Raw genomic sequence first — 11,742 nt, forward strand, 5'->3', positions numbered from 1 at the left:
GTGGATCTAGTTACTAGTGTGAGAGTCCAGTCCATAGTGGATCTAGTTCATAGTGTGAGAATCCGGGCCATAGTGGATCTAGTTCATAGTGTGAGTGTCCGGTCCATAGTGGATCTCGTTCATAGTGCGAGAGTCCAGTCCATAGTGGATATAGTTCATAGTGTGAGAGTCCAGTCCATAGTGGAACTAGTTCATAGTGTGAGAGTCTAGTCCATAGTGGATCTAGTTAATAGTGTGAGAGTCCAGTTCATAGTGGATCTAGTTCATAGTGTGAGAGTCCAGTCCATAGTGGATCTAGTTACAAGTGTGAGAGTCCAGTCCATAGTGGATCTAGTTCATAGTGTGAGAGTCCAGTCCATAGTGGATCTAGTTACAAGTGTGAGAGTCCAGTCCATAGTGGATCTAGTTAGTAATGATAAATGATAAATGATAAATGGGTTATACTTGTATAGCGCTTTTCTACCTTCAAGGTACTCAAAGCGCTTTGACAGTATTTTCACATTCACCCATTCACACACACATTCACACACTGATGGCGGGAGCTGCTATGCAAAGCGCTACCAGCACCCATCAGGGGCAAGGGTGAAGTGTCTTGCCCAAGGACACAACGGACGTGACTAGGATGGTAGAAGGTGGGGATTGAACCCTAGTAACCAGCAACCCTCCGATTGCTGGCACGGCCACTCTACCAACTTCGCCACGCCGTCCCCAATGTGAAAGTCCAGTCCATAGTGGATCTAGTTAATAGTGTGAGAGTCCAGTCCATAGTGGATCTAGTCACTAGTGTGAGAGTCCAGTCCATAGTGGATCTAGTTAATTGTTTGAGAGTCCAGTCCATAGTGGATCTAGTTGATAGTGTTATAGTCCGGTCCACAGTGGATATAGTTCATAGTGTGAGAGTCCGGTCCATAGTGGATCTAGTTCATAGTGTGAGAGTCTAGTCCATAGTGGATCTAGTTCATAGAGTGAGAGTCCGGTCCATATTGGATCTAGTTACTAGTGTGAGAGTCCAGTCCATAGTGGAACTAGTTCATAGTGTGAGAGTCTAGTCCATAGTGGATCTAGTTAATAGTGTGAGAGTCCAGTCCGTAGTGGATCTAGTTAATAGTGTGAGAGTCCAGTCCATAGTGGATCTACTTAATAGTGTGAGAGTCCAGTCCATAGTGGATCTAGTTAATAGTGTTAGAGTCAGCCCACACCATTCCGTCTCTTCCCTTTTCCTTTTGTCACCTAACCCCTAACCCTGACCCCAACTCACCCTATCCCTGACCCCAATCCACCCCTAACCCCATCTCACCCCTAACCCTGACCCCAACTCACCCTTAGCCCTTAACCCTGACCCAACTCACCCCTAACCCCTAACCCTGACCCCATGTCACCCCAACCCTGACCCTTAACTCACCCCTAACCCCTAACCTTAACCCCAACTCACCCCTAACCCTGACCCCAATTCACCCCTAACCCCAACTCACCCCTAACCCCTAAGTTTATCCCCAACTCACCCCTAACCCTGACCCCAACTCACCCCTAACCCCTATCTTTAACCCCAACTCACCCCTAACCCTGACCCCAACTCACCCCTAACCCCTGACCTTAACCCCAATTCACTCCTTACCTTAACCCCAACTCACCCCTTACCTTAACCCCAACTCACCCCTAACCCCTAACCGTAACCCCAACTCACCCCTAACCTTAACACCAACTCTGCCCTAACCCTGACCCAAACTCACCCCGAACTCCAACTCACCCCTAACCTTAACCCCAACTCACCCCAACCCAAAACCCCACCCCTAACCTTAACCTACCATTTCATTATTGTATCTATTCCTAGCCCAAGCCTCCATTGGGAACTAAGCAAAATTTGATTTTAGGGCCCTCTTTTGGGGTCCTTCCATTTCTGGTTTTGGGGCTGTCTATTGATTTGGGGGACCTCTACTGATTTTGGGGCCCTTTCATTTCTGATTTTAGGTCTCTCTTGTGATTTGGGGGCCCTCCATATCTGATTTCAGGGCCCTTTATTTCTGATTTTAGGTCTCTATTTTGATTTTGGGAGGCCCTCCATCTCTGATTTTGGGGTGCCTCTTGTGATTTGGGGGCCCTCCATATCTGATTTTGGGGCCCTTTATTTCTGATTTTAGGTATCTTTTTATCTGGGGGCCCTCAATTTCTGATTTTGGGGCCCCTCTTTTGATTTGGGGGACCTCTATATCTGATTTTGGGGACCTCTTTTGATTTGGGGGTCCTCTATTTTTGATTTTGGGGCCCTTGTTTGATTTGGGGGTCCTCAGTTTTTTATTTTAGGGCCATCTTTTGATTTGGTGGCCCTCGCTTTTAAATTTTAGGGCCCTATTTTGATTAGGGGGCCCCCTATTTGTGATTTTGGGGCCCTCTATTTGTGATTTTAGGGCCCTCTTTTGATTTGGGGCCCCTCTATTTCTTATTTTGGGGCCCTCTTTTGATTTGGGGGCCCTCTATTTCTGCCAATAATATTGAAACACCTCATATAGAGTCCGTGGTGTTTCTGTGATGCTAATGTTAGCCTAGCATGTCTTCACATGTCATTTACGTGCTGGGGGCCCCTCTAAGAACATCAATAACGGCAATGTAATAATAACACAAATAACAGCAATGATGTCCAGGGGGCCACACATGGCTCCTGATTTCAAAATGTAGAAGATTGAGCTCCAAGCGTGGCCTGGACTAGAACGTTCCACGGGATAAAGTTTTGTATTTATACTAAAAGTCTCTGTGAGATGTCTCTGTCTCGGGTTCCTCTTGGACCACCGGGGAAGGTACAACACTCTCTGATGTGGTTTTTACAATTGTTTTAATTTCCTTACACAAGTCTCTCTTCGGCTTTTCAGCTCTTCGCACATACAATGTCTCTACTTGGCTTTTCAGCTCTTCTCACATATAATGTCTCTTTTTGGCTTTTCAGCTCTTCTCACATACAATGTCTCTCGTTGGCTTTTCAGCCCTCTCCTCCAGTGTCCTTCCTTCCGTGCTTCCCAGCTCCTCCCCCTCTCATGGTCTCTGATTAGATAACTCGTTCCAGCTGAGCCATCCACTCACCTGTCTGCTGCTTCATGGCCGGCCCCCGCACACACCCCGCCCGCAGGGAACGCGCGAGCCACGCCCCTCTCCACATGCCTCCACCGCCAGACTCAGGCCGGGGAGCCGTTCGGCCGCGCCCACTCCCCCCCCCCCCCCCCCCCCCCCCCCCCCCACCCCCCCCCCCATCGCGGGGCGAGAGAGGAAGTCCACCACGGCCATCTGCGCGCCCGGCCTGTGGACCACCCGGAAGTTGTAGGGCTGTAATGCCAGATACCACCGGGTGATCCGCAGGTTGGCGTCCTTCATGCGGTGGAGCCACTGGAGCGGTTTGTGGTTCGAGCAGAGACTGAAGGCACGCCCCAACAGGTAGTAGCGGAGGGCCCCGACCGCCCACCGGATGGCAAGGCACTCCCTCTCCACCGTGCTGTACCTCGCCTCCCGGTCCGAGAGTTTCCGGCTGATGTACAGCACGGGGCGGTCGACGCACCCCACCCGCTGAGACAGCACCGCCCCCAGCCCCCGGCCCGACGCGTCCGCCTGCAGACAGACAGTGATGTCAAAATTAGGCATGTGCAGCACCGGCTCCTCGCAGAGTGCTGTTTTTACCTTCTCAAACCCCCGCTGGCACTGCTCCGTCCACTGGACCAGTTCTGGAGCACCCTTCCGGGTGAGGTCAGTCAGTGGGCCGGTCCAGTCCGCGAACCGGGCAATGATATCCCCAGCAGAAGCGGACAAACTGTCGATATGCTGTGTGTCGTCTCCGCCTGCAAGTACAAAATAGTTGGTAGTAAATTATGACACCTGTTATTATCCGGACATGGATACACAGTGACTCACTGTTCTCTGAGATGCAAAAGACATTGTCATGCATTCTATTAATTTGTTATTTACTGTTGCAGTAAATTGTAAATATTGTTGACATCTACGGTCCATGTATTTAATACTTCTATGATATATAATGTCATGTACATTGTAGCACAGTACATTTCACAGAATAAGAATAAGATAAGAAAGTGCTCATTCTGACTTATCTTCCAAAGGTTGATAGAATAAAGAATTATTTAAACTTATTAGTGCCTCACTCATTTTGCTGTTGCTGCAGCACGCCATATTGCTGTTTGTAGGCGTAATACGCTGTCATCAGCACCCATTCATCCAGACACAGAGATGGAAAGCCAGGGTGCTCTATGATGCACGTCTCCACCCCCTCCTGCTCCATTGTTCTGGCCACTGCCTCTAGCTCATGACAGCAGACACACTCAGCCACTGTCTCCATGTTCACACAGTTGTGACATGTACACCTGGAAATAGAAATATTCATAATATTTGTAAATCAATTCATATTATTGACACCTGCAATCTGCAAACATGTGCAATAATTAATATTATCATTGTCTTGTTGTGGATCTTATTAATCTACATGCATATTTTTAGTATTGCCGGTATATGAAGCTGTGGCCCATAGAAATAATGGGTAATTAATTAGGTTTGACATTGTGTCAATGATAGATACTTAGTCTATAGATAGGCCTGGGCCTGGGGTGTAAGTTGTAACACTAACAGTAGCAGTGCAAGACTAGGCCACAAGCTAAAACTAGTTTATAAATAAAAAACATTTTACCATTCTGTATTCTGAAGGCGATCTATGTCGTGTGCTACTCCAGCATCAATATCAGCAGCGTCCTCCTGACCGTCACCATCAGCATCGGGTTCAAAGCGGTATGGCTCTATCCCTCTCACAGCTTCTTCCTTATCTGAATCGCTTCCACTCCCCACTAGTCCTTCACTTGCACTTTCCTCATCCACAAATCTTTCATCCTCGCTCAAATTAATGGGAAATCGTCGCTTTCTCGGTCCGAATCGCTCTCACTTCTGGCGTCCATCATTGAAAACAATGGGAAAATGTGAGCAGCCCTTCAACCTGTGACGTCACGCTACTTCCGGTACAGGCAAGGCTTTTTTTTTTATCAGCGACCAAAAGTTGCAAACTTTATCGTCGTTGTTCTATACTAAATCCTTTCAGCAAAAATATGGCAATATCGCGAAATGATCAAGTATGACACATAGAATGGATCTGCTAACCCCGTTTAAATTTAAAAAAATCATTTCAGTAGGCCTTTAAATGATTAGTAGTGACTTGGGAGAATTAGAGTTAGCAATTTAGATTTCCAAACAATGTCAGGACCATTGCAGGCTGTTAAAATGATTAGTAGTGACTTGGGAGAAATGAAGTTAGCACTTGAAATGAAGTTAGCACTTTAGAGGATCAAACAACGTCAGGACCATTGTAGCCTGTTCAAAATGTTTACAAGGGATTTGGAGTAATTGGAGTTAGCACTTTAGAGCAGTGGTCCCCAACCCCCGGGCCGCGGCCCGGTACCGGTTTGTGGATCGATTGGTACCGGGCCTCACAAGAAGTAATTATTTATTTCCGTTTTATTTACTATCTGAGCCCGAATGATTTTATTTTGAAAAGTATTTTTTATTTTGAAAAACAACCGGATTCTCGGTTATATTTTGGTCACTTGAGCGCCAAAATTGAACCCAGCTAGCAAAATGAGTAAAAAACAGACGTTTTTGGGAAAGTTTCTTTCTGAAGGGGAAAATGCACAGTGAAGAAAGAGAAGAACAGCCTACGACTTCCAAGAAAAAGAAAGCTTTTAACAGACAATACCAGGAGCCATACTTGAATAATGGATTTATCGCAACAGGTGATTACTGCGCACCAAGCCCGCTCTGCATAATATGCGGCGACCGGCTCTCAAACATTAGCTGGGATTTTGTGTGAGACTGAGCCTGCGCCTTCATTCACCAAGCTGCTGCACGATCACCTGTCTGCGTTTAAAAGAGTTCCAGCGCTACTTCCCAACTTCAAACGACCCACGAACTGCCAAGGAATGGATCGGCAACCATTCTTGCCAACCTTGAGACCTCCGAATTCGGGAGATGGGGGGAGGCGGGGTTGAGGTGGGCGGGGTTGGGGTTTGGTGGTAGCGGGGGTGTATATTGTAGCCCGGAATAGTTAGGGCTGCAAGGGATTATGGGTATTTGTTCTGTTGTGTTTATGTTGTGTTACGGTGCGGATGTTCTCTCGAAATGTGTTTGTCATTCTTGTTTGGTGTGGGTTCACAGTGTGGCGCATATTTGTAACAGTGTTAAAGTTGTTTATACGGCCACCCTCAGTGTGACCTGTATAGCTGTTGATCAAGTATGCCTTGCATTCACTTACGTGTCTGTAGAAGCATCATACAACGTGTGACTGGACCGGCACGCTATTCGTATGCGACGACAGGTTGTAGAGGACGCTAAAGGCAGTGCCATCACAGCACGCCCTCAGTATTGATGTCCAGGTGAAAATCGAGAGAAATTCGGGAGAATGGTTGCCCCGGGAGATTTTCGGGAGGGGCACTGAAATTCGTGAGTCTCCCGGAAAAATCGGTAGGGATGGCAAGTATGTCGGCGACCTATTTGTCAACAAAGCAGGTGAATCCAGCATGTCTGTGCAAGAAGGATATCAACTGCTGGAGATCGCAAATGACGGCAGCCTTAAAAGTGTGTTTGAGACAACAATGTTCTGGATTAAAGTCATGGCAGAATACCCCGAGATCGCCACCACAGCACTGAAAACCCTATTGCCATTTCCAACATCCTATCTGTGTGAAGCGGGATTTTCTGCAGTGACAGCCACCAAAACAAAACAACGGAGGGCTCCCATTGATTTAACGTTACGGTGAGTTAAACTTCTCATGCACTTTATATTCATTTTTAATGTTGTATCTGCATCTCATTTTGAAGGCATGTAAACGTTACCAAAGCAACCAAAATCAGACAGCATTACAGTGGTTGCCAACAGAGGGAGGAGAGGGGAAGGGAGAGGAGAGGAGGAGAGCTTGTGAGTCTGGGGCACACTAACATGCAAGAGGCTTATCTGACGGTTCAAACTGGCAACTTTATTTCAGCTCTTGAAAAATAACATTCATTAAGAAAGAAGTGTGGAATTGCTGGTTCTTGTCATTTATATATTTTTCCACGTGATTTTTTTATTTATGTAATGGGCTGAGTACACAGTGCGTTCACGTTTATTATTATGTCATAACAATCAACGCCCCCCGTCGCCCATCACCCCGCCCCCGCACGTGCCGCGCAGACCGCGCCCACGCGCCACTGCAGCCGGAGGCAATCTGCAATCTGCAATCTACGCACCTGGACCTGACGAGAGGCGGCAGTATAAAGAGTCTCTCCGCTGACTACTCCTCATCGGAACGTAGCCCTGTTTACAGTAAGCTTCACGTCTCTGGCTCCTCTCCTGTGTCTCTCTCTCTTGCTCGCTTTGTCTCCCTCATGCCTTGTCCTTATCTGTCCTTGTCGTCTCCTGTTTCCACAGTCCTCCGTGTCTCAGCATTAAGCCGTGCGCTTCTGCTGCTGATCTTCCCCCGGACTCTGACTGCCTTCCTCGAGTCTCGACCCCCATGTTCGGACTTGGACTTCTGGACGCCTCTCTCCTGCCCCACCGACCTCACTCAGATCACGGACCTCTTTTGCTTTGCCCCCTCTGGACTTGTTTGCTGGGAGAATTAGAGTTAGCACTTTAAAGTACCAAACAACGTCATGACCATTGCAGCCTGTTTAAAATGATTAGTAGTGACTTAAAAGAATTGGAGTTAGCACTTTAGATCAGGGGTCACCAACCTTTTTGAAACCAAGAGCTACTTCTTGGGTACTGATTAATGCGAAGGGCTACCAGTTTGATACACACTTAAATAAATTGCCAGAAATAGCCAATTTACTCAATTTACCTTTAACTCTATGTTATTATTAATAATTAATTATATTTATCTTTGTGGAAACACTGATCATCTTAATGATTTCTCACAATAAATATATATAGAAACAGATAAATATCAATATGCAACACTTTATTTTTATATTTTCTCTAAGTGCACATTTTTCAAATTGAACATATTGAAATGATCACTTCTAAGACAGTCTTGTGAAATCACAATATCCCATTTTAACTAGCTAGCCACTAACATTTTTTAACAAATCATGAATTACTTTGCACCATGTTTGTACAAATAATAACTCATGTAAAATACAAAAGTCAACTCTCAAATTTTTAAATAAATCATGTCACACTTTGAACTGGACACCAAATCTGTTATCTGTTTCTTTGTCAGTTAGTGGGAAGCCTGGCATTGCATGCTGTTAACTAGTGTGTTGTACTCTGTTGTGTAATTTGACACTGCAACTCTGAGTGAGTCTTGCAGATGTGCATCAGTGAGGCGTGTTCTGTGTTTGTTCTTGATGAAGTTCATGTCAGAAAAGGCTGATTCACAAAGATAAGTTGAACCAAACAGGCTTGCAACCTTCATAGCTGCTGGGCATACACCACTGTACTTTTCTGTGTCAACAAGGCACCAAAAGTTTGGTGCAGCCTGGTGGGCTTTGAGGTGGAGGTCATTTTGCAGTGTTACAATTTCAATCTCCACCTGTTCAGCATCCAGGCTGAATGTTGCACTTAACTGCTCAGCAATGCATGATATGTCCACGTTCATGAAAGGATTGGAAATGAACTACACACATGCTCAAGCTGATCCAGGTCACAAAACCTGTTCTCAAACTCTTGCCCAACTCTGTGTATGACCTGAGAGTACTTTTCTGCAACTTTGTCAAAAGCCTCAGATTCTACAGATTTTCTAGATTTGCCAGAATAATTTTTTTGAATTTTAATCATAATAAGTTTGAAGAAATATTTCACAAATATTCTTCGTCGAAAAAACAGAAGCTAAAATGAAGAATTAAATTAAAATGTATTTATTATTCTTTACAATAAAAAAAAAAAAATTACTTGAACGTTGATTTAAATTGTCAGGAAAGAAGAGGAAGGAATTTAAAAGGTAAAAAGGTATATGTGTTTAAAAATCCTAAAATAATTTTTAAGATTGTATTTTTTCTCTAAAATTGTCTTTCTGAAAGTTATAAGAAGCAAAGTAAAAAAATAAATGAATTTATTTAAAACAAGTGAAGACCAAGTCTTTAAAATATTTTCTTGGATTTTCAAATTCTATTTGATTTTGTCTCTCTTAGAATTAAAAATGTCGAGCAAAGCGAGACCAGCTTGCTAGTAAATAAATACAATTTAAAAAATAGAGGCAGCTCACTGGTAAGTGCTGCTATTTGAGCTATTTTTAGAACAGGCCAGCGGGCGACTCATCTGGTCATTACGGGCTACCTGGTGCCCGTGGGCACCGCGTTGTTGACCCCTGATGTAACTTGTATACCGTAATTTCCGGACTATAAGCCGCACCTGACTATAAGCCGCACCAGCTAAATTTAGGGGAAAATACAGATTGCTCCATATATAAGCCGCACCCGACTATAAGCCGCAGGGTTTTGATATGTAATTACCGTAGTATATAGGGGTTCCTGCTACCACGGAGGGGATTGTCGGGACAGAGATGACTGTTTGGGAACGCAAAGCGTCCCATTTATTAACAATAAATCTTTCAATCATTCAATCAAACTTTCACATCTTTGACATGGCGAACAGCATTCATGCAGAGTACAAATAATACAACGGTGCAAAGTAATACAAAGTGCTCGCCTGTACGTTATCAAAATAACCAGCCTACCGGTATATGAAAAGTCAGTCTTTAATCATTGTGTCATCGTCTTCCTCCTGTGTACTAAAACCACCGAAATCCTATTCGTCGGTGTCAGAGAAGAACAGGCTGTATATAAGCCACACCGTTGTATAAGCCGCAGGGACCAGAACGAGGGGAAAAAGTAGCGGCTTATAGTCCGGAAATTACGGTAGACTCTTGCAGGAAGATCTAAATTGTATAGACTCATGCAGGAGGATGTAATTTGTATAGACTCATGCTGGGCGGCAACACAAGACATCAAGTTATGTGAGGCAAGAAGAGCACGTCTGAACCTGCCTTGCTTTTCTGCACACTCAGCTCTTATACAGTCACTATTACATGTTGATACTGCAGTGGTGGTCAAAAGTGTACATACACTTGTAAAGAACATAATGTCATGGCTGTCTTGAGTTTCCAATCCTTTCTACAACTCTTATTTTTTTTGTGATTGAGTGATTGGAGCACATACTTGTTGGTCACAAAAAACATTCATGAAGTTTGCTTCTTTTATGTATTTATTATGGGTCTACTGAAAATGTGAGCAAATCTGCTGTGTCAAAAGTATACATACAGCAATGTTAATACTTGCTTACATGTCCCTTGGCAAGTTTCACTGCTATAAGGCACTTTTGGTAGCCATCCACAAGCTTCTGGCAAGCTTCTGCTTGAATTTTTGACCACTCCTCTTGACAAAATTGGTGCAGTTCAGCTAAATTTGATGGTTTTCTGACATGGACTTGTTTCTTCAGCATTGTCCACATGTATAAGTCAGGACTTTGGGAAGGCCATTCTGATACCTTCATTCTAGCCTGATTTAGCCATTCCTTTACCACTTTTGACGTGTGTTTGGGGTCATTGTCCTGTAGGAACACCCAACTGCGCCCAAGACCCAACCTCCGGGCTGATGATTTTAGCTTGTCCTGAAGAAATTGGAAGTAATCCTCCTTTTTCATTGTCCCATTTAAAGCACCAGTTCCATTGGCAGCAAAACAGGCCCAGATCATAATACTACCACCACCATGCTTGACGGTATGCATGGTGTTCCTGGGATAAAAGGCCTTACCTTTTCTCCTCCAAACATATTGCTGGGTATTGTGGCCAAACAGCTCCAGTTTTGTTTCATCTGACCACAGAACTTTCCACCAGAAGGTCTTATCTTGATCCATGCGATCAGCAGCAAACTTTAGACGAGCCTTTAGGTCTCGCTTCTGGAGCAAAGGCTTCCTTCTTGCATGGTAGCCTCTCAGTCCATGGCGATGCAAAACAACGACACCTGTGTTCCAGCAGCTTCCAATTCATTGCAGACCTTCTTTTTGTGGTTCTTGGTTGAATCTTGATCATCCTGACCAATTTTCTCTCAGCAGCAGGTGATAGCTTGCGTTTTCTTCCTGATCGTGGCAGTGACAAAACTGTGCCATGCACTTTATACTTACATATAATTGTCTGCACAGTTGCTCTTGGGACCTTAAGCTGCTTTGAAATGGCTCCTCGTGACTTTCCTGACTTGTTCAAGTCAATGATTCGTTTTTTCAGATCTGTGCTGAGTTCCTTTGACTTTCTCATTGTGGCATTTGTAACCGAGTCTAATGACTGCATCACATGAGCCATATTTAAATGGGCTCAGAGAAGTCAACAATCATAATCACTCACATGAAGTTAAGAGGCCATGAAGCTCATTTGATTTGATTGTAACTTTTCTACATCACCAATATTGATCATGTATGTTGCTGTATGTATACTTTTGACCCAGCAGATTTGCTCACATTTTCAGTAGACCCAAAATAATTTCATAAAAGAAGCAAACTTCATGAATGTTTTTTGTGACCAACAAGTATGTGCTCCAATCACTCTATCACAAAAAAATAAGAGTTGTAGAAAGGATTGGAAACTCAAGACAGCCATGACATTATGTTCTTTACACGTGTATGTAAACTTTTGTACACTTTTGTAAACTTATGTACACTTCTGACCATGACTGTATATGGTGTTGTCACTAAAGTCAATAAAATAACTTTTATATAGACTGGGGTCTTAAATAGTCACT

The sequence above is a fragment of the Entelurus aequoreus genome, linkage group LG06 (genome assembly GCF_033978785.1).
Source record: "Entelurus aequoreus isolate RoL-2023_Sb linkage group LG06, RoL_Eaeq_v1.1, whole genome shotgun sequence".
Lineage (NCBI taxonomy): Eukaryota > Metazoa > Chordata > Actinopteri > Syngnathiformes > Syngnathidae > Entelurus > Entelurus aequoreus.